This window comes from Macrobrachium nipponense, chromosome 8 (genome assembly GCF_015104395.2).
Source record: "Macrobrachium nipponense isolate FS-2020 chromosome 8, ASM1510439v2, whole genome shotgun sequence".
In the NCBI taxonomy this organism is placed as follows: Eukaryota; Metazoa; Arthropoda; class Malacostraca; order Decapoda; family Palaemonidae; genus Macrobrachium; species Macrobrachium nipponense.
Genome location: NC_087203.1, coordinates 35,801,421 through 35,822,777, shown reverse-complemented (window position 1 = coordinate 35,822,777; position 21,357 = coordinate 35,801,421). Strand labels below are relative to the sequence as shown.

Here is a 21,357-nt window from a genome sequence, read left to right as displayed (position 1 = left end):
AGTGTCCGAAGACACTCATATACAAGGTAGAGGTAAGCCCATAGCCTCGATTGATTGCACCCAATTCACAAATATTACAGATTAAACATTATTCAGAACGTTCTAAACCTTTGGACATTAATCTCATCACTTAGGTTAACGTCAATTTCGGAATCGCTCATTTTATCCTGTTAATTTTTCAAGTTAAATTCAACGTTGAATGCAAGATAAGTATGCTACAGCTCTAACATTTCTCACGACTCCCGTTAGGTGGTGCTTCGATCGCCGATGAATAAACAGCGGGAATTTTAAATATTGCCAATTTCATTTATCAAGTTGAAGCGAGCAAAAGACTGGCTTAATTTAAAACAAGTGATGTTTCCTAGACAGAAAGTAAGGTGTATTTGAAACGTGCGCTTAAAGCCAATTTCATTGTTTCTCTTTATTTACACGATGAAAATTACTTTTATCTGTTTTGAAAAGCTGAAACGTTCATGAAATGCAATAATTTGAATATACAAAAGCTGATGTTTCTATTCATCCTTATCAAATTAAGAAAAAAATCTATGCATTGCCAGTTCTCAATACACACTATGGAGGGGCAAGCACTTCACATTTTGCCCAAATTAGAAAGAACGTCGAAGAAAAGCAACACAAAAGTTGACATCAATCAGTACTTTGTACCAAAGCTCAATACCTGCATGTAATTCCAAAATGTTAGAAATTTAAACTCTACAAACATAATGCGAACCTATATAAGATTTTTAAGTTACTGAACAGTGAGATTTCTTTAATAAGATGGGTAAATAATTCTCTATTCGACTATATACAGTGAAAAGAATGTTTACGAAAACAACCTAAAATGTTCACTTCCTGGCAAGAACAGTTGAATCGAACTCGGATCACTCGGTTGCGAGCCGAGGGTGCCCATTCTCAAAAACACAATGAATGAACGAACCGTGAAATTCAGGCATGAGGCCACTTTTTTCTAGTTCTTCCATAAGCCAATGAAATGAAGTTGGATGTGGTTAGATAATAGGATGAAGAAATCTAGAAAATATTTGCACAGAGATACAGAATGCTCATTATGTATAAAATTAACTGCAATAATTGTAACATTTATCTGTACCCAGGTTTTCAAATGCCATTAATTAAACTACGTGTATATGAAGTTTACCTTCATATATTCCAATTAACGATCATATATCTACAGACTACAGGTACGTAAAAGGGGATTGGAAGAACGTAACTAAGTATCCCTTGTGAGTAAAACTTCATTTTCTTTTCGACTTGGAAGTGATCGTTTTCTTTGGTGACTGTACCGTTATCTAACTACATTACATAAATTTTAAATTAATTACAACTTATAAAATTTAGCATTTTCCTTCCGATCTGATATTCATCTTATCAACCACTACTGAAAAGTTACACCCTCAAAAGATGAGACATTACTCACCAGAAGAGGAGAAAAAATAAACTGCAAGTCCCTCTTTTTTTAATGTTTTTTTACTATTATTCCTAAAATTAAAAAGCCGCTTTAAATCAATCAGTAATACATAACAATTGAAAACTATACTAGTTTTAAAAGTCCTTTGAAACACGGTCTCATATATACTAGACATACAAGCTAACACAAAGATTTATAAATAAACAAAACCTACCAGAGATAAAACTAAAAATCAAATTTGCGCTTCATGGACACCCAATCAAAGGGAAACGAAACTTTTGAAACAGAGCATAAAATAAACAATCAGAAATTATATACTGCCACTAACAGACGCTTGATGAAATATATACTCGTGTACCAAGTGAGGTAGTAAATAACTGATGGAGTATACACCGATTCTTCCAAAAGCATTAGAGAATGTAAAATGAAATGAATGAAAATAACAACTCTGAATCCTTGAAATATACGGACATGAGAACCCTTACAAAAATAAGAGAATCAAAACATCCATTTAAGGCCTAGTGCCAGGCCGGGGAAAGACTAGTCGACACTCATTTATGAATAGACTTCAACGTATTGATATTACAAAACATAAAAATAAACCTTCATACGTATGTAAAAAATTATAATTTGATAAACCTTGTAAATAGCCCTACAACCCGAAAGACATAGCCTTAGGTGACAGTAAATGTGAAAGGGTGAAATATATAGCAGTTGACGAAAGACTGTGACCTCTCGCACTATGGCAACATGGAAAGTGCATATTGAAAAATTACTTTTCGAGACAGACGAGAATTCAGCCTATTAACTTACAGATGAACGAACACATAGTTGTTTTTGAAACTATACAAAACATGTCTTTTTACTCAAATATACAATAAAAATGCTGATGGATAGTAACAGTGCAATTACTTCAGTGATCAGTGTGTTAGCGTGTTCAACTTAGAATATAATCAACTTCACATGATCGCTAAGAAAGAAGTGACAAATATAAAATGAGTTACATTTCATTCTATCCACTGTAAACAAAATCCTTTTCTAAATCTTTAGAGACAACTGACCAAAGATTAGCTTTCTGCAGATGTGTTGTATTCATAACTTAGAAGTTTTAGAAAAGACATTTACTGACGGTCAACAGTCAACTAACTCCCATAATGCAATGTTACTTTGGCTGCTGGCAATTAATTTGTGATATGAGGATTATTAGAGGGATAGCGCGAACGCAGTCCCTCGCTACCAAAAATTGCGCACCCGAGTTGACCACATTTGGGTCAATCGCAAGGGTCAGCACCACCGGAGTGCAATGGTGAGCCTCACCTTGGGGGAACCACCTTCGTGATCATGGTGTCCCCTGTGCCAGGTAAGTATGCTCAACCACCCTTCACTTGCACACAACATGCCGCAAACTGAACACAATCCATGAACAGAAAACTTATGATGGTATTAATGCATATTTACGATATAACAATCCTACAGACTGATAGCATGTCTTTAATAATTTTCAATTGCAAAAGTTTGAATTATCCATAAAGGAGAATAAACGACTTTAAAAAATAAAATAAACGTCCAATGACATTCATATAATAGATATAGACTAACCCACAGCCTCGACTGATTGCATTTAATCAACAAATGCTACAAAAGTTATTCAGCACGTTCTATAAAAACTTTGGCCATTACCCTTATCATTACCACTATTGTTAATTTCTGAACCGCTAATTTTATCCACTCAATTTATCAAATTACAATTCAATGTTGAATGCAAGCCAGCAGTAGCCATGTCTAACACTTCTCACGATTCCCGTTGGGTGGTGCTTCGATCGCCGATGAACAGGCAGCGGGAATTTTAAATATGTCATTCGCATATTATATGTTGAAGCGAGCAAAAGGCAGGCTTAATTTAAAACATGGGTTCTCAACTTGGGGGTCATGACAAGAATTTATGGAGGCCATAGCAGACTGTGACAAAATTACAAATTATACATTTCATTATAAAATATTGTTAGAAGTCGGAATATATATAAAATGCACCACTCTGTCCCGGCAGAAGAAAAAAAAATATTTTAAATTTAAAAAAATGATTCGGCTGCCAAAATCTATACTAAGAAAAATCACCAAATGTATCCTGGTGTTCAATGCATATATCACATACCCAAAATTTAGTGAAATTGCAATTCGGCTAAGCTTTCCTTTTTCATATTGAACTACTATACCTATTTATGTGAGTCTGGTTTCTACACTCTTCTACAAATTATGAATTCGACCCAGTACCGATTAAATGTGGACCCCGACATGAGATGAGCTTTGTCAATGACAACCTCAGATTCATCAACCGATTGGAAATTATCAATTTCAAGCTTCACACTGAAGTGTTCATAATATATAAAGATAATTGGGCTTTTTCCTCAATAAATTAAAATTTCCTCTGAGGCTATATGGTGTCGCTAGTGACGGCTATAGTAGATTCACATCAACCGTGCATTTGATGTCTAGGCCAGTCCCTTACAACGCTCCTGATTGGCTGTTGATAAGCCAATCACGGGGCTGGAAACTGTCTCTCTCTCGAGAGTTCATATAGGCAGGATGTATGTTTCACCTCTCCTGAGGGATACTTTTGAAAGACGTATCCCTCAGGAGAGCTGGAACATAGATCTTACCCATGTGAAGTTTCTCGAGAGACTCTTAGTTTCCAGCCCTGTGATTGGCTTATCAACAGCCAATCAGGAGCTTCGTAAGGGACTGGACTAGACATCAAATGCACGGTTGATGTGAATCTACCATAGTCTTTTGTAGTGTAGTGATTTAATTGTAGACATTAAGCATACTACAGAAATTCATCAACTAAGAGCATCATAACTGTCAAGTTTGTAATTAATTTATTTCTTGTAAAGTACCGGTGTTTTCGTCATCAAAATCTTATTTATTTATAAGTTTTATCCTTTTTTTGCCTCTATTTCATTGGGGGGTGGGGTGTAGAAATTTGGAGCCATACGAAAAGGTTGAGAATTCCACGAATGAAGTGAAAAAGTCAGAACCACCGATTTGAAACAATAGTGTTGGTTCCTAAACAGAAAAGTAAGTGTATATTTGAAACGTGTACGCTGCAAGACAATTTCACTGTATCTCTTTATTTAAAGGATTAAAAAGCTGAAACGTTCATGAAATGCAATAATGTACAAAACACTGATGTTTCTATTCATCCTTACGATTCAAATCCACTAAACAAATGTACGCATTGCCACAATTCTCAATAGACACTATGAAGGGGAAGCATTGTATATTTTACCAAAAGAGAGAGAACTTCCCAGCAACAGAAAAGCGGATCTCGATCTGTACTTTGTACCCAGGTGGAATACCTGCATGCTATTCCAAAATGCTGGAAATTTAAACTCTACAAACATAACGCGAACCTGCTTGTATAAGAATTTTTAGCATGAATTACCGAACAATGAGATTTCTTTCATCAAACAATGATATATTTAATTATTCGATTATTACTGTAATAAAAAAAATAACGAAAATAAACCTGAAACGTTCATCTCCTAGCAAGACCTGTTTTATCTGTTTGTTTGTTTGTATGGTATGGTGGTTTTTACGTTGCATGGAACCAGTGGTTATTCAACAACGGGACCAATGGCTTAACGTGACTTCCAAACCACGTCGAGAGTGAACTTCTATCACCAAGAAATACACATCTCTCACTCCTCAGTGGAATGCCCGAGAATCGAACTCCCGGCCACCGAGGTGGCACGCCAACACCAAACCGACCACGCCACTGAGGCGCTCGACCCATTCTATCAAACGCAAGTCCCTTGGTAGCGAGCCGAGGGTATCCCAAGGTCTAAAGAATACCAGGTCAGACCGCTTCCGACCAAAATAAGGACAATCTCGCGCATGACGTCACGAGGCTGCATCTGGCCGAGGTTCAGGTAAAAAAATGTCATCAGTCAGTATTTGACTTTACCAGAGTGAAGAACAAAGAAGCTCTCTTAGACCGGATTCAATCCTTTAATTCAGCAGTACCTGAAGATTAACGGGGACCTCTCTCACCCAAGGTCGTGACAGAGAGAGAGAGAGAATGGGTGTGGGCAAACAATTCCCATAGTGACCCTTCATTTTATTGTTTTCTTGGTTTTCTTTTATGGCCACATACCAGTAACGTCACAAATATGCGCAGTAACGCTGAGACGGTCTGACCTGGTAAATTCTTTAGAACCCTTGGGGTATCCCTTCTTAAAAACAATGAATGAACGAACCGTGTCATTCAGGCACTAGGCCACTTTCTGCTGGTTCCTGTATAGGCCAATGAAATGAAATTTGAATTGGTTAGACAACAGGATAAAGATATCCCGAAAATATTTACACACACTTGCAATAATTGTAACCAGGTTTTCAAATGCCATTAAATAAACTAAGTAAGTAATGATAGGGTTCATATATAACTGGAAAGTTTACATTCATATACTCTAGATTTACGATATTGCATTATGGTCGCGAACCCGAAGCCACTACATAATTCAAAATATGGAAATATACTAACGATCATACATCTACAGGTATGTAAAAAGGGTCTGGAGAAACGTAACTTAGTATCCCATGTGAGTAAACCTTCATTTTCTTTTCGACTTGTAAGTTATCGTTTTCTTTGGTGACTGCACCGTTACCTTACTATGCATTAAATATATTTGAAATTAATTGTAACTTATAGAAGTTAGAATCTTCTTCAGATCCGATATCCATCCTATCAAACATGACTGAAAAATCACGCCATCAAAAGATGAGAGACATCACTCACTAGAACTGGAGAAAAAAGAAACCCTAGTACATCAAGTCAAGGAGAACATAAGCCCCTCTCCTACGGCTTTTTTTTTTTTTTTTAACCAGTATTCCTTAACCGGCAAAAGACGCTTTAAATCATAAGGAACAACTCCGAATCAACACGGTTCCACATTCCTTGTACTACTAATGTACCAGCAATTATAAGTTTTTATGGCCAAAAACATAGCAATTGGAAACTATTGTAGCATTAAAAGCCCTTTCAAACATGGTTTTATATGCAGACAAATACGAGCTAACACAGAGATTTATAAATAAAATAAAACCTACCACAGAGAAAGAACGAAGAATTAAATGTACACTTCATGAAACACGAAACTATTGAAACAGTATAAAACAAATATTTAGAAATGATATACTGCCACTAACAGACGCTTGAGAAAAATTCATTCCAATACTACCAACTATACATACAATCGTGGACCAAGGTAAGAAATAACTGAAGGATTATATATTTATTCTTCCAAAAGCATTAGAAAATGTAATAATAAATGAATGAATATAACAACTCTGAATCCTTGAATTATACAAACCCTTACAAAACTAAGAAAAGGAAAAAATATCCATGTATGACCCAGTGCCAGGCATGGAAAGACTATTTGCCTTTATATATAGGCTTCAACTTATTGATAATAATATGCAAAACACAACAATAAAGCTTCATACACATCCTAAAAAATGATAATTTGATAAACTATGCAAATAACCTTACAACCCTAAAGATTTAGGTGACAGTAAATGTGAAACTGTGAAATATATAGCAGTTGATGAAAGGTTGTGACCTCTCAGACTATAGCAACATGGAAAGTGTATATTGAAAAATTACTTTTTGAGACAGAGAAGAATTCAGCCTATTGAGACTTACAGATGAACGAACACATACTTGGTTTTGAAATGATACAAAACATACTTTTTACTCAAATACAATAAAACTGCTGATGACTAGTAATAGTGCAATTACTTCAGTGATCAGTGTGTTAGCCTGTTCCGCTTAGAATATAATCAACTTTGTATGCTCAATCTGAAATAAGTGACAAACATAAAATTCATTCTATCACTGTAAAACAATATCCATTTCTAAATCTTTAGAAACAACTGACCACAGATTAGCTTTCTGCAGATGTGTTAACATTCATAACTTAAAATTTTGGGAAAGACATTCACTGACGGTCAACAGTCAACTACCAAAATGCGTTACTTTAGCTGCTAGCAATTAATTTGTGATATGAGGATTATTAGAGGGATAGCGCGAACGCAGTCCCTCGCTACCATAAATTTCGCACCCGAGTTGACCACATTTGGGTCAATCGCAAGGGTCAGCACCACCGGAGTGCAATGGTGAGCCTCACCTTGGGGGAACCGCCTTCGTGATCATGGTGTCCCCTGTGCCAGGTAAGTATGCTCAACCACCCTGCACTTGCACACAACATGCCACACACTGCATACAATCAACGAATAGAAAACATATGATGGTATTAATCAATTATTACGAAATAATAACCCTACAGACTGATAGCATGTCTTTTTCAGTTGAAAATTTCCAATTTGAAAAGTCTGAATTATCCATAAAAGAGAGTAGAACAATTTCAAAAAAATTACAGAAGCGTCTGATGACATATACAAGGTAGAGGTAAGTAAGCCCATAGCCTCAATTGCTTGCATTCAATTCACAAATATTACAGATTAAACATTATTCAGAACGTTCTAAACCTTTGGACATTACTCTTATCACTTAGGTTAACGTCAATTTCGGAATCGCTCATTTTATCCTGTTAATTTTTCAAATTAAATTCAACGTTGAACGCAAGATAAGTATGCTACAGCTCTAACATTTCTCACGACTCCCGTTAGGTGGTGCTTCGATCGCCGATGAATAAACAGCGGGAATTTTAAATATTGCCAATTTCTTTAATCAAGTTGAAGCGAGCAAAAGACTGGCTTAATTTAAAAATAAGTGATGTTTCCTAGACAGAAAGTAAGGTGTATTTGAAACGTGCGCTTAAAGCCAATTTCATTGTTTCTCTTTATTTACACGATGAAAATTACTTTTATCTGTTTTGAAAAGCTGAAACGTTTATGAAATGCAATAATTTGAATATACAAAAGCTGATGTTTCTATTCATCCTTATCAAATTAAGGAAAAAATCTATGCATTGCCAGTTCTCAATACACACTATGGAGGGGCAAGCACTTCACATTTTGCCAAATTAGAGAGAACATCGAAGAAAAGCAACACAGAAAAGCTGACATCGATCAGTACTTTGTACCAAAGCTCAATACCTGCATGTAATTCCAAAATGTTAGAAATTTAAACTCTACAAACATAATGCCAACCTATATAAGATTTTTAAGTTACTGAACAGTGAGATTTCTTTAATGAGATGGGTACATAATTCTCTATTCGACTATATACAGTGAAAAGAATGTTTACGAAAACAACCTAAAATGTTCACTTCCTGGCAAGAACAGTTGAATCGAACTCGGATCACTCGGTTGCGAGCCGAGGGTATCCATGCTCAAAAACACAATGAATGACCGAACCGTGAAATTCAGGCATGAGGCCACTTTTTTCTAGTTCTTCCATAGGCCAATGAAATGAGTTGGATGTGGATTTAAACAATATGATGAAGAAATCTACAAAATATTGCACAGAGATACAGAAAACTCAATACGTATAAAATTAACTGCAATAATTGTAACATTTATCTGTACCCAGGTTTTCAAATGCCATTAATTAAACTACGTGTATATGAAGTTTACCTTCATATACTCCAATTAACGATCATATATCTACAGACTACAGGTACGTAAAAAGGGTTTGGAAGAACGTAACTACAATGTATCCCTTGCAAGGAAAACATCATTTTCTTTTAGACTTGTAAGTGATCATTTTCTTTGGTGATTGTACCGTTATCTAACTACATTGATCAAATTTAGCTTTTTTTTTCTTCAGATCCGATATCCATCTTATCAACCACTACTGAAAAGTTACATCATCAAAAGTAGGAGAAGAAATAAACCAGTGCCTCGTTTTTTTTCTTTAAAAACCAGTATTCCTGATACGGAAAAACTCTTTAAATCAATCATAGTAACTAAGTTTTTAAGGCCAAAAACATAACAATTGGAAACTGTACTAGTATTAAAAAGTCCTTTGAAACACAGTCTCATATATACTACACACATACGAGTTAACAAAAAGATTTATAAATAAACAAAACCTACCACGGAGGTAAAACTAAAAATCAAATTTACGCTTAGTGGACACCTAGTCAAAGGGAAACGAAACCTTTGAAACAGAGCATAAAAGAATTAATCAGAAATTATATACTGCCACTAACAGACGCTTGATGAAATATATAGACTGAGAAAAAAAATCAGTGCAATACTACCAACTACACAATCGTGTACCAATTGAGGTAGGAAATAACTGATGGAATAATACACCTATCTTCCAAAAGCATTAGAGAATGTAAAATGAAATAAATGAAAATAACAACTCTGAATCCTTGAACTATACAGACATGAGAACCCTTACAAAAATAAGAGAATCAAAACATCCATTTATGGCCTAGTGCCAGGCCGGGGAAAGAAAGACTATTTTGACACTCCTTTATGAATAGACTTCAACGTATTGATAATACAAAACATAAAAATAAAACTTCATACGTATGTAAAAAAATTATAATTTGATAAACCTTGTAAATAGCCCTACAACCCTAAAGACAGCCTTATGTGACAGTAAATGTGAAAGGGTGAAATATATAGCAGTTGACCAAAGACTGTGACCTCTCGCACTATGGCAACATGGAAAGTGCATATTGAAAAATTACTTTTCGAGACAGACGAGAATTCAGCCTATTGACTTACAGATGAACGAACACATAGTTGTTTTTGAAACTATACAAAACATATCTTTTTACTCAAATATACAATAAAAATGCTGTTGGATAGTAACAGTGCAATTACTTCAGTGATCAGTGTGTTAGCGTGTTCAACTTAAGAGTATAATCAACTTCATATGATCGCTTAGAAAGAAGTGACAAATATAAAATGAGTACATTTCATTCTATCCACTGTAAAACAAAATCCATTTCTAAATCTTTAGAGATAACTGACCACAGATTAGCTTTCTGCAGATGTGTTATATTCATAATTTAAAAGTTTTAGAAAAGACATTCACTGACGGTCAACAGTCAACTAACTCCCATAATGCAATGTTACTTTGGCTGCTGGCAATTAATTTGTGATATGAGGATTATTAGAGGGATAGCGCGAACGCAGTCCCTCGCTACCAAAAATTGCGCACCCGAGTTGACCACATTTGGGTCAATCGCAAGGGTCAGCACCACCGGAGTGCAATGGTGAGCCTCACCTGGGGGAACCACCTTTGTGATCATGGTGTCCCCTGTGCCAGGTAAGTATGCTCAACCACCCTTCACTTGCACACAACATGCCGCAAACTGAACACAATCCATAAACAGAAAACTTATAATGGTATTAATGCATATTTACGATATAACAATCCTACAGACTGATAGCATGTCTTTTATAGTTAATAATTTTCAATTTCAAAAGTTTGAATTATCCATAAAGGAGAAGAAAAACTAAAAAATAAAAGAAACGTCCAAAGACATTCATATAATAGATATAGACTAACCCACAGCCTCGACTGATCGCATTTAATCAACAAATGCTACAAAATAAAAGTTATTCAACACGTTCTATAAAACTTTGGCCATTACCCTTATCATTACCACTATTGTTAATTTCTGAACCGCTAATTTTATCCTGTCAATTATCAAATTACAATTCAACGTTGAATGCAAGCCAGCAGTAGCCATGTCTAACACTTCTCACGATTCCCGTTGGGTGGTGCTTCGATCGCCGATGAACAGGCAGCGGGAATTTTAAATCTGTCATTCGCATATTATATGTTGAAGCGAGCAAAAGGCGGGCTTAATTAAAAACTTGGGTTTCAAACTTGGGGGTCATGACAAGAATTTATGGAGGCCATAGCAGACTGTGACAAAATTACAAATTATACATTTCATTTCAAAATATTGTTAGAAGTCAGAATATATATAAAATGCACCACTCTGTCCCGGCAAAAGAAGAAAAAATATTTTAAATTTAAAAAAATTATTCGGCTGCCAAAAATCTCTACTAAGAAAAATCACCGAATGTATCCTGGTGTTCAATGCATCGATCACATACCCAAAATTTGGTGAAATTGCACTTCGGCTAAGCTTTCCTTTTTCATATTGAACTACTATACTCTGTTTTTTTCCATTTGTCCATCCGCCTGTGGTGTTTTCGCATGGTAAAACTGCGTCCCCGGGCTTTAAATGGTTACAATGTGTAAGTTTTAGGTAAATAAAAGGATATCTGGGTGTACATTTGCAACTGAAAAGTGTTTTAATAAATTACTGTATGCTAATTACACCGTTAATATTCGAAATAGGATATTATTATTATTGTTGAATGTAAGCTGAATGTAACTATGTAAAGCCCGGGACGCAGTGTTACCATACGCATACACCACAGCCGGATGGACAGATGGAAAAAAACGGAGTATAGGCTATACCTATTATGAATTCGAGCCAGAACCGATTAAATGTGGACCCCGACATGAGATGAGCTTTGTCAATGACAACCTCAGATTCATCACCCGATTGGAAATTATCAATTTCAGGCTTCCCAATGAAGCGTTCATAATATATAAAGATAATTGATTAAAATTTCCTCTGAGGCTACATAGTGTCGCTCCCTCAGGGGAGGTGGAACATATAACCTACCCATGTGAACTCTCAAGAGAGACTGTGAGTTTCCAGCCCTGTGATTGGCTTATCAACAGCCAATCAGGAGCTTCGTAAGGGACTGGACTAGACATCAAATGTACGGTTGATGTGAATCTACCATAGTCTTTTGTAGTGTAGTGATTTAATTGTAGACATTAAGCATACTACAGAAATTCATCAACTAAGAGCATCATAAGTGTCAAGTTTGTAATAAATTTAGATCTTGTAAAGCACCGGTGTTTTCGTCATCAAAATCTTATTTATTTATAAGTTTTATCCTTTTTTTTACCTCTATTTTATTGGGGGGTGGGGTGTAGAAATTTGGAGCCATACGAAAAGGTTGAGAATTCGACGAATGAAGTGAAAAAGTCAGAACCACCGATTTGAAACAATAGTGTTGGTTCCTAAACAGAAAAGTAAGTGTATATTCGAAACGCGTATGCTGCAAGACAATTTCACTGTATCTCTTTATTTAAAGGATTAAAAAGATGACATGTTTAATGAAATGCAATAATGTACAAAACACTGATGTTTCTATTCAAATCCACCCAACAAATGTACGCATTGCCACAATTCTCAATAGACACTATGAAGGGGAAGCATTGTATATTTTACCAAACTAGAGAGAACTTCCCAGCAACACAGAAAAGCTGACCTCGATCTGTACTTTGTACCCAGGTGGAATACCTGCATGCTATTCCAAAATGCTGGAAATTTAAACTCTACAAACATAACGCGAACCTGTTTGTATAAGAATTTTTAGCATAAATTACCGAACAATGAGATTTCTTTCATCAAACAATGATATATATAATTATTCGATTATTACTGTAGTAAAAAAAATAACGAAAATAAACCTGAAACGTTCATCTCCTAGCAAGACCTGTTTTATCTGTTTGTTTGTTTGTATGGTATGGTGTTTTTACGTTGCATGGAACCAGTGGTTATTCAACAACGGGACCAACGGCTTAACGTGACTTCCGAACCACGTCGAGAGTGAACTTCTATCACCAAGAAATACACATCTCTCACTCCTCAGTGGAATGCCCGAGAATCGAACTCGCGGCCACCGAGGTGGCACGCCAACACCAAACCGACCACGCCACTGAGGCGCTCGACCAGTTTTATCGAACGCAAGTCCCTTGGTAGCGAGCCAAGGGTATCCTTTCTCAAAAACAATGAATGAACGAACCGTGTCATTCAGGCACTAGGCCACTTTCTGCTGGTTCCTGTATAGGCCAATGCAATGAAATTTGAATTGGTTAGACAACAGGATAAAGAGATCCCGAAAATATTTACACACACTTGCAATAATTGTAACCAGGTTTTCAAATGCCATTAACTAAACTAAGTAAGTAATGATATGGGTCATATAACTGGAGACTTTACATTCATATACTCTAGATTTACGATATTGCATTATGGTCGCGAACCCGAAGCCACTACATAATTCAAAATATGGAAATATACTAACGATCATATATCTACAGGTATGTAAAAAGGGACTGGAAGAACGTAACTTAGTATCTCCTATGAGTTTTTTTTTTTTTTTTTTTAACTACTATTCCTTAACCGGCAAAAGACGCTTTAAATCATAGGGAACAACTCCGACTCAACACGGTTGCCCAAAAATTGTACTACTAAAGTATCAGTAATTATAAGTTTTGATGGCCAAAAACATAGCAATTGGAAACTATTGTAGTATTAAAAGTCCTTTGAAACATGGTTTTATATGCAGACAAATACGAGCTAACACAGAGATTTATAAATAAAATAAAACCTACCACAGAGAAAGAACGAAGAATTAGATTTACACTTCATGGAAGACGAAACTATTGAAACAGTATAAAACAAATATTCAGAAATTATATACTGCCACTAAAAGACGCTTGAGAAAATTTAATTTCAATTATACCAACTGTACGTACAATCATGTACCAAGGTAAGAAATAACTGATAGATTATATATACTTATTCTTCCAAAAGCATTAGAAAATGTAGTAATAAATGAATGAATATAACAACTCTGAATCCTTGAATTATACGACATAAAACCCTTTCAATACTAAGGGAATGAAAAAATATCCATGTATGGCCCAGTGCCAGGCATGAAAGACTATCTGACAAGCCTTTATATATAGGCTTCAACTTATTGATAATGATATGAAAACACAACAATAAAGCTTCATACACATCCTAAAAATGATAATTTGATAAACCATGCAAATAACCCTACAACCCTAAAGATTTAGGTGACAGTAATGTGAAACTGTAAAATATATAGCAGTTGATGAAAGGTTGTGACCTCTCAGATAATAGCAACATGGAAAGTGTATATTGAAAAATTACTTTTTGAGACGGAAAAGAATTCAGCCTATTGAGACTTACAGATGAACGAACACATACTTGGTTTTGAATTATACAAAACATACTTTTTGCTCAAAACTGCTGATGACTAGTAATAGTGCAATTACTTCAGTGATCAGTGTGTTAGCCGTTCCGCTTAGAATGAAGAATGAATGAATGAAGAATGAATGAATGATTGGAAGTTTTCTGGCATCCTGACATCGAAGGTCATTGACGCCGATATCGTTTATTATAAAATTATTTGAATAAAAGTATATTCAATTAAAACCATAAAAGCAAATATATCATTGTAAAAGTTAAATAGCTTTCAGAAGACCTGCTTCTGAAATAAATCTAAAAATGCCACTTGCATTGTATGACACATCATGTCCAAAAAATCTTGGCAAGGATGAACCTGCCATCCTCACCTCGAGCCTCAAACAGATATCTATTTCTTTCCGTGCTATAAGTGGGGCATTCAGTGGGGCATTCAGTCAACAAATGCCTCACTGTCAAGGGTATCAAACAGTCGTCACAATATGGTTGGTGTTGGCCAGCTAGCAGAAACTCATGTGTCATCCGAGTGTGACCAATTCGGAGACAACAAAGAGTAGTCTCCCACTTTCGGGGCATCACGTTATATTTCCAAGGGGATATAACATTTGTTATTTCTCTCATCTTATTATCAGCTAAGCTATCCCAATGCTTTTGCCAATTATTATAAATAAAATTCTTAATTCTTGGTAAAAAATCATTACATGGAATGGGATATCTTCTTGGTAGCAACTCAGCTGCAGCATTCTTTGCCAGTGAATCTGCCTCCTCATTTCCACACACACCTACGTGTGCCGGAACCCAACAAAATCGAACTGTTATGCCTTTCAGACCAATAATGAAAAGCCACTCTAAATCTCTACAGTTTGAAGGACACTTCTTGTATCACTAAAAATGGTAAAAATTGCCCTAATCTTTTAATGCTATTTTCTCAATAGCGGTTAATATGCCATATAGTTCTGCAGTAGATATGGAAGATACTAGAGGAAGTGCAACTCTACAATTAAAAGAACTACTATATACTCCAAATCCAACGCCAGCATCAGATTTGGAGCCATCTGTATATATAAAAGTCGATTCCCTATGTTCTTCGACATGTTCATGAAAGAGAGACCTGGCTTCTAATTCAGTCATGTTCTTTTTTATACCAATAAAATATTTACAAAAAGATATCTCTGGTAATTTCCATGGAGGGGTTGGTGATATCCTAAATGGAAGAACTCTATTTCTTGCTATATCAAGACCGTTTATTAATTGTTTTACCCGAAAACCATAAGGTTGAGGAGATTTTGGGTGTAAATCAAAATATCTAAATGCCTTACAAAGTTTGCAGTCTGACAGGCTAAAGAATTGGGAAGTCTTTGCAACCTAAACCAATACCGAATAATAGAAGACTTTCGGTAAAGGTCTAAAGTTAATTCTCCAGCGTCAACAAGGAGACTTGGAATAGGCGAAGTTCTAAACGCTCCTGTAGACAATCTAATACCAGCATGGTGTATAGAATCTAATACCTTTAATCGGCTTGGGGGGGGGGCTGAGGAGTATATTTCACACCCATAACTAATTTTTGAAAAAATTAAGGCTTTGTATAATTTTAGTTTTGCGGTCTGCCCCCCATGATGTATGTGACAATGCTTTTAAAAGATTTAGGGCCTCAAGGCACTTAACTTTCAACCCCTTTAAGTGAGGAACCCATGTCAACCTGCAATCAAATATCAAACCTAAAAATCTAGCTTCACTTACACATGGGATCCGTTGGCCTTTGATGTATATATCAGGGTCTGGATGTACTCCCCGAATACGACAGAAATGGACAACAACAGTTTTGCTTGTCGAAAACTTAAATCCATTCTTATCGGCCCACTGAATAATTTTGTCAATTGAGAGTTGTAGTTTTCTTTCAACCATCGACATTCTAGATCCAGCAAATGATATGGAGAGATCATCTACAAATAATGTTGAGAGAATATCTTGGGGAATGACAGAGGATATCCCATTATTGGCTAGTGCAAACAGTGTAACACTTAGCACACTACCCTGGGGAACTCCTTCTCCTGACATCTCCTCTGATAGAGTTTCCCCCACTCTCACTTGAAAAAATCTATGTGAAACAAATGATTGAATGAACAATGGTAACTCTCCTCGTAATCCCAATTCATGAATGGTTTTAAGTATACCATATCTCCATGCAGTATCATATGCCTTCTCAAGATCAAAAAAGACTGTTACATGGTGCTGTTTGGAAGCAAAGGCTTCACAAATAGAGGATTCCAGTCGTATCAACACATCAGTCGTTGAATGCATTTTTCTAAATCCACACTGGATAGGTGATAAAATACCCTTCTTTTCCAGGTACCATATCAGTCTTACATTGACCATCTTCTCCATGATCTTACATAAACAAGATGTCAATGCTATTGGTCGATAGTTGCAGCTAAAAACTTATCCTTACCAGGTTTTAAAAAGGCTAAAATAATGGCTAGTTCCCAAACTCTTGGATAACTATGATCATGCCATATTCTGTTAATAATGCTTAAAATAAACAACTTGGTATTAACAGGTACATGTTTAATCATTGCATATGGAATTCCATCGGGTCTAGGGCTGTATCATTACACGTAGCAAGTGCGGAGTCAAATTCTCTTTTAGTAAAAGGAGAGTTGTATGACTCTTCCCTTCCTGTTGCAAAATTTAAAATTTTCTTTTCTTCAATGCTCCTAAACTGATGACCAGGAGCTGCTTCACACTTGCATGATACATTTGAGAAATGATCCGCCAGGGCATTGCTAACCTCAGTTGCTCCAGTCACATACTGATCATTCACCTTCAACACTGGTGGTGGGTTGGGGGTGAATTTGCCTGCTATCTTTTTCACTTTCCTCCACACAGAAGATGGTGGTGTTCTACTGTTAATGGAGGAAACAAAAGACACCCAAGACTGGCGCCTAGCTTCTTTCATGGCACGATGGACCTGTGCTCTACATTTCTTGTATATAATTAAATTCTCCTCAGTACGGCGTCTGCGCAATCGGGTTAAAGACCTTCTTGTGGCTCTGTGCAAGATAGTTAGTTCTGAAGACCACCAGGGGACTGGTCGTCGTTTGAATAACCCTGTTGTTTTGGGAATTGAATTGACTCCTGCTGTATGAAGGGTTCCATTCAGCATGTCTATGGCATCATCAATATTTTCAAACTGTTCTGCATTCCCTTCAATTTCGCTTAGCTCACGAAATCTACCCCAGTCTGCCTTGTCAAGATTCCATCGTGGCGATCTCTGTAAAGGTGGACCATTGTTGGTGTTTATAATGATTGGTGCATGATCACTAGTATGCCAATCATCTAATGTCCTCCAATCGAAATCGAGAAGGCAATTAGAGCTTGCGATTGATAGGTCAATGCATGACAAGGTACCTGTCTGGACATGAAAGTGTGTGGGCTCTCCTGTATTAAGGAGTCCGACATCCTCATTTTCCACAATTGACGATATAATATTGCCCCTTGTGTTTGCTAAAACATCGCCCCATAAAGGATGTCTACCATTCAAATCTCCCAGTAAGAGAAAAGGTTGGGGGAGTTGTTGAATCACCTCTACTAAATTATCATACAAAATATTATCATTTGGAGGTAGGTACAGAGAGCATATTGTATATTTTCTCCCTATATCAATCTGTACAACCACTGCCTGCAGAGGTGTACGAATAGACAAAGATATTTGGGGAACATCTCGACGAACGTAAATGAGACTTCCGCCATGGCTCCCTGCTTGCTGATTATATGGTGTTCTATAGCTAATATACTCTCGAGGACAAGGAGTATTAGCATCAAGCTGCTCTCCTGTAGACATACAATTATGGGGAATGCTCATGAATTAGTAGCTTAAGTTCTTCATATTTGGCCCTTAAACCCTGACAATTCCATTGCAAAATGGAGGAGAAAACTATGGATCACTTCTGGAAGACATCTTGGATGAGGTCTTCCCATTGGCAACTTTTAATCTAACATTATTTCCTGTAGGTTTCTTTAGAGATGGTCTTGATATATTGGGTTTTACGTTTGTCTTTTTCTTTGTGTCCTTTTGATCTATTTGTTGAGGCGGATGGTGGACCTCAACTTGAATTTCTGATTTATTCAAGTTATCTTCCAGTTGATCAGAAACATCAATAGATAAAACATCAAATTTATTTGACGTCATAGCTTTAATGTTTCTGATGGAAGGGGGTGAGAGAGATGGAGGTCTCTCTGTTTTTCGATTAATAGGTGGTGGGCTTCTAGGTTTTTGCACCTTCCCCACAACAGGTGCACCAGGTAAGTTGGTTTTAAGTGGAACCTCCATCAAATCAGGCAGGACATGGCCTGAGAGAGGTTTGTACTACTAATTGTAATGGGGGACTAAGGTTGTACAGGGATGGGCAATGCCCCACAGTTAATACACTGTGGCAAAGCCTCAGAAGGCAATATGCTTACCTCATCATGCAGCATTTTATCATTAGATGGTATATTTCTTTTTCTAGAACTATTGGCAGTGCTAGGTGGGTTTGATTTTAGTGCCTTTGCATAACTACTTGATTTATCTAATAGTCTTTTGGCATATCCCACACTTATATGTTCTAAATTGGATTTGTTAAGGCAGCTTATTCCGACTTATACAGCTCGCAGCTCCGGTCAGTGGATTTATGATTTGAGCTGCAATTTAAACACCTGGCCTCAAGTGCACATTCTCCATGGTAAGATTTGGAGCAAATACCACATTTTTTTCTTTTTTCGTTTTTGCAAACTTTTGACAGGTGTCGAAATTTAAAACAATTAAAACATTGCAGTGGTTTCTGCTTGAATGGTCGAACTTCATAATTTCATTTTCAATAATAATGCGGGAAGGTACATCAGCATCCTGGAAAGTAAGGATAATCATTGATGTACCTGGGACTTTGTGTACTTTCCATACATTAGTGGACACATGGCCAGTATCTCCTCCTCTGTAAATTCATACAGATCTTTGTTAAAACTACTCCCCTTCCGTAGCCTAAAATTTAGGTGGGGTTTGACATCTAAATTAATATCATCATCATTGTTGTTTTAAGGTTGGATAGTATTACAGATTGTGTGCATGATTTGGCATGGATAAGGTAACAATTTTTTCTAAAACGAGATATATCTCCCGGTGCAATAGTTCCTACTTTTTTCTGAATTAATTTGCATATTTTGAAATAGTTCCCTGTAACCCCCTGAGATTCAGCTACAAGCCACATCGGTGGTTTTGGCTTCCTCTGGGAAGACATAACTAAATCAGCATCTTTTTCAAACCAGTCCGCAGGTCTATAAACATCCAAATCCTTTGGTACCTTGTCGCAAAGAGCAGCCATTATATTCAAGTTATTAATTTTGATATTATTAATATTACATACTGCATTAAATGCTTCGTCATGACTATTGTAAGATATCCATGAATCCCATTTTGTATCTTCCAGTTTCATTCTTATTTCTGTTATAGATCCATAACACTCAAATTCTTTATATATATTATCCTAATTTGTCTCTATTGGAATTTGGGTAACATGAAGGATTCGAAGTTTCCTTGGTTACCCAGATTACTCAATTTTGGAATATCAATAGAATGGTCCTTCCTAGTTCGGAGGTCATCAACAGTTTTCCCTAATTAAATTAGCAGAGGTCGTCAACAGTGTCTGAGGTTCGCCATTCGATCCAGGGGTATAAGAAACATTAATTTCAGTCATTAAATTAGTTGGGGATAAGAAAAAAAATTAGACTGTCTGACATCCCAAAAGAGAACCCATTATCCTTTCATGAAATTAATTTCTCCATCAATGACACCTGCGAGAGCTGCTTCCTAAATGTCCGCTCCCTACCCTACCACAAGGGATGGTACCACTATGATTAGAGTGGCTCAAGTGTATGCCAAACGCTTGATGGGACTGAGAGCATTACAAGAATACAATCATCCCCACTTTAATCATAGTGGCAGGCAAATCGGACAAAATGCCGAGTCCTATCTCTATGAAACCGGCCAACCCTGGAATCCGAAGGCCAAGTTTTGGTTCGAGAATAGTCCCACATGCCAGTATGGAAATACTGACATTCCAAGGTGTCCAAACATTATCGGGTAGTTGGCAAGACCACCACAGCTCCCACAATTGATTTTGAAAAATTTCCAATCCTGGATATGATGTCCCCTAAAAACATCTGGACAGTGAAATGGGTAAGAGTTTTGACACCAAGGTTGGAGAAAGTTGATAAATATGAAGAAGAATGAAACAATTATAAGTAATAGAAATAGGATGAGAGAAATTTAGAGTCAAACTGAGGAAAAAAAAAATTCCCCAGTTCGAGAGCCCTCTTGCCCGTCACCACGCTTCAGCACGGGAATGATATGCCGTGCGGAAGCCCAATGACTTCATAAGGCATCTCTCATTAAGAGGGGTTCCGCTTAGAATATAATCAATTTTGTATGCTCAATCTGGAATAAGTGACAAACATAAAAGAAATGTGACAAACATAAAATGATTTGTATTTCATTCTATCCACTGTAAAACAATATCCATTTCTAAATCTTTAGAAACAACTGATCACAGATTAGCTTTCTGCAGATGTGCTAACATTCATAACTTAAAATTTTGTGAAAGACATTCACTGACGGTCAATAGTCAACTACCAAAATGCATTACTTTGGCTGCTAGCAATTAAAATGTGATATTATTATTATTATTAAAGTAGTTTAACCAGACCACTGAGCTGACTTTCAGCTCTCATAGGGCTGGCCCGAAGGATTAGATTAAAATTGAAAAAACCATGTCTAGGCCAGAGGCAAAGCTCTGGAACTGAAGTGTTTTTTCGGTGTGATGACGAATGAGTCTCTACAATAAAATCGAATGGTACTTTTAA

The 21,357-nt window shown here is 36.5% G+C and overlaps 3 non-coding genes across 3 annotated transcripts; all 3 read right to left on the bottom strand.

The window, feature by feature from the left end:
* Positions 1-2,631: 2,631 nt before the first annotated feature.
* Positions 2,632-2,794, bottom strand: LOC135223365 (U1 spliceosomal RNA). The gene has a single exon (XR_010316489.1). It is a non-coding gene; the product is annotated as a U1 spliceosomal RNA (small nuclear RNA).
* Positions 2,795-7,499: 4,705 nt separating this feature from the next.
* Positions 7,500-7,662, bottom strand: LOC135223372 (U1 spliceosomal RNA). The gene has a single exon (XR_010316495.1). It is a non-coding gene; the product is annotated as a U1 spliceosomal RNA (small nuclear RNA).
* Positions 7,663-10,522: 2,860 nt separating this feature from the next.
* LOC135223375 (U1 spliceosomal RNA) lies at positions 10,523-10,684 on the bottom strand. The gene has a single exon (XR_010316498.1). It is a non-coding gene; the product is annotated as a U1 spliceosomal RNA (small nuclear RNA).
* Positions 10,685-21,357: the final 10,673 nt, after the last annotated feature.